At 41.5% G+C, this 3,083-nt stretch overlaps 1 pseudogene; it reads right to left on the reverse strand.

Moving 5' to 3' along the window:
* Nucleotides 1-718: 718 nt before the first annotated feature.
* On the reverse strand, nucleotides 719-1,213 carry LOC102862128 (annotated as a pseudogene).
* Nucleotides 1,214-3,083: the final 1,870 nt, after the last annotated feature.

A 3,083-nucleotide genomic window follows, 5' to 3' on the forward strand; every position in this document is an offset into this window, starting at 1 on the left:
TGAGAAGCTAAACTTAGTGAAGAGGAGTGTGTCATCAGGACTGGAGGGAGATTTAATAACCTGCATCATGCTTGGAGAAACTGAGGATTTGAAGCACTTGTAGAATATCAAGAAATGCAGCCTTCAGTATATGTTGTTGTTAGCTGTGGAGTCGCTTGTGACTCATAGCGACCCTGTGAACAACAGCCCTATACTCTGCTCTATCCTGTGCCAGTCACAGTGCCTCTGAGACATCCATCCCGATTATCCCAGTCACTGATCAATCCATCTCATTGAGGGCCTTCCTCTCCTGTGCTGTCCCTCCACCCTCCCAAGCATGATGTCCCTCTCCAAGGACCCATCCCTCCTGGCAACATGTCCAAAGTATGTCAGACGAAGCCCCAGAATCCTTCCCTCCAAAGAGCAGCCTGTTTGTTTACCTAGCAGTCCATGGTACCCTCAATACTCTTCTCCAGCAACAACATACTTAATATTTTATTCACCTAATTAGGTAGATTTTGAACATTTTCAAAACATGAATTAATGGAGCAACCCTGAACTTCCTCCCCTCACTCTAAATAATCTCAATCATGTACTGAAGAAACCAAGAAAATATTACATATTTCTAAAAAAAATCTTTGTAGTCTAATTAATATCTTAAGATTTAAAGTGAGAAATCTTAATGCTAAACAGTATTTTAGAGATTTTTTTTTTAACTTCCTAGCTGTTTCTCATGTAGCTAAAACAGCTGTAACCTTGTATTCACGCATACACAAACACACTGATTTCTGAACAAACTTTTTTTTAAATATTGGATTTGGGGATTTTTTTGACATCCAAATCTATTTATGAGAAGGGCTGAGTGAGATCGGGGGCACCACCCCCCCAGTCCAGCCTGTTCTTTGTCGCTGCTTCAGGAATCCTGCGGCCCCATCACGTCCTGCAGATCCTGGGACCTGGGATCGAAGACGACATGCTCAAAAGTGTCATCGGGCCACAAGACCAGTCCCACCGTGGCCGGATCCTGGGCACTCGCCGTCTCGCTGGTGAAGCCGCACTCGGAGAGCGTCTTTTCGTCTTCCAGGAGCTGGTCGTCCTTGTAGAGGAGCTGCTCGTCAGGCGGACGCTGAAGGAAGCCCTCAATGATGCATTTCAGCTCGAAAACGGTGCTCGACTCCTTGGCGTAGGTGAAGATTTTGGACTCGTTGCGCCGAATCACCAGAAACACGTCCATCATGGAGGTCGTCTCTATCGTTCGATACTCTAGCGTGCCCTCGACGCCCCAGCGTGCCCCCCGACGTACCAGCGTGCCCCTGACGCACCTGCGTGCCCTCCGACGCCCCAGCGTGCCCTGCGACACCCCAGCGTGCCCTCGACGACCCTGCGTGTTCTCCATGCTCCCGACTCCAGCGTGCCCAAGTTCCGCATCTTTCCTAGCACAGCGCATGCGCAACCTCGTCTTCTGCAGTAGGATTATTTTAATGTTTTGAAATACACGCATAAGAACGTTTACACACTAATTGTGGCAGTTTTTAGTATTACATTATTTACCAGATCCAGAAGCTGTTGAAACAGGTGGAATGACACGCAGTGTGTCACAATGGGCTCTACTGTGTCAGCAAGTCTGAGCATCTTTTTTTCTAAAAAATCACTGGTGCATTTGAGTTTTTCAAGTCACTCAGTCTTTAGGTTAGTAGTGCAACTCATTAATTACATCACCAGAGTTCTCTGTGATTATCTATGAAAATTCATTGCTCTCCAGTCAGAACTGACTCATAGTTGCCCTTCCAGTGGGTTTTAAGAGGTGTAAAGGACAGAGGAGGGATTGCCCATCTTTCACTGAGCCACTGGTAGATATGAATCATGAAAACAGAATTACCTTTGGACAAGCATAGTTCCATGGACACCATGGGCACCTGAATTCACTGTAGCTATGATTTTAGTGCTGTCATATTGCTACCTTTTTTTTTGGTGATGTTGGAGATTTCTTTGTTCCATCTACTTTTCTTGGCTGAATTCATTTTATTTATGGCTTTCTTATAATTTCCTTTATTGCTGTTGGCTTCATTTTTACTAAGACTTTATGATTTCCTCTTTTCTATTTTTAGGAAATGGCTTTTTTTTAGGTTTAAGTGTAAGTTAAAATTTCATTCTCAATTCTGAAACAGTTCACTTTACCTTAAAATTGCCTTGTCTTCCTCTCCATTTGAAAGACTTCCTAAAACTATTTATTTGCTTTTTTATATTTGTAGTTGTCCCCATTTAGAGACTGATACCTTTCCTTGTTTTCAGTCTTAAAAGTTTATTTTACATTCTGTATTTCTGTCTCTGGATAGGTTTCTTCAGTGTGCTGTCCTATGTATTAATTCCAGGTTGTTGTCTGCCATTGTTGCCTCTTGCTTAGTAGTTTCATATGTTGGTTGTAGTTTTCACAAATTCTCTTAGTTGATGTTTCTCTGTTGTTATCACTGTATCTTGTCTAGTCAGAACCAGTCCATACTTTTAAAAAATGCAGTTAATCACATAGGAGGAGATTGTCCATCTCTCCCCCACCAGCAGCTGGATTCCAAAGGTATGCATTACTTTGTTTGTATTTTTAAATTTTTATTTTGTATTGGTTTACTTAAAAAGTTTGCATACATTGTGTTTCCCATTATTCTTTGTTCACGTTGTTTCATACAGTCATTTCCATTCATGATGTTTTATAAAGTTTATAAAAGTAATCATCATTGGACTTTGCCCACCACTCTGTCTTTTCAGATCGCCACCAGCTCTTACCCATTCCCTTTACTCTCCCCACACATCAAATTGTGCAACTTTGTGATTTCATTCCTACCCATCCTTACTCCCTCCCTCACCTATCAATCTCCATACATGTTTTACTAATTATCCACTGATTGTTTCAATAATAGTATTATTATGTAATATTTGTCCTTATGAGACTTAGTTCACTCACATTCAGAGGACCTGAAATAGTCGAATAGCTAGACCATACAGAGTTCCTATGTTCAGGTTTTTTTTGTTTTGTTTTTTGTTTGTTTTAACGCTCTCCAGTCTCTCCCACGTTATGCAGTACTTTTTTTTCCAAGTTTTTAATTTTTTTT

The sequence above is a fragment of the Elephantulus edwardii genome, unplaced genomic scaffold (assembly GCF_000299155.1).
Source record: "Elephantulus edwardii isolate Elephantulus edwardi_28Jun2011 unplaced genomic scaffold, EleEdw1.0 scaffold00336, whole genome shotgun sequence".
In the NCBI taxonomy this organism is placed as follows: domain Eukaryota; kingdom Metazoa; phylum Chordata; class Mammalia; order Macroscelidea; family Macroscelididae; genus Elephantulus; species Elephantulus edwardii.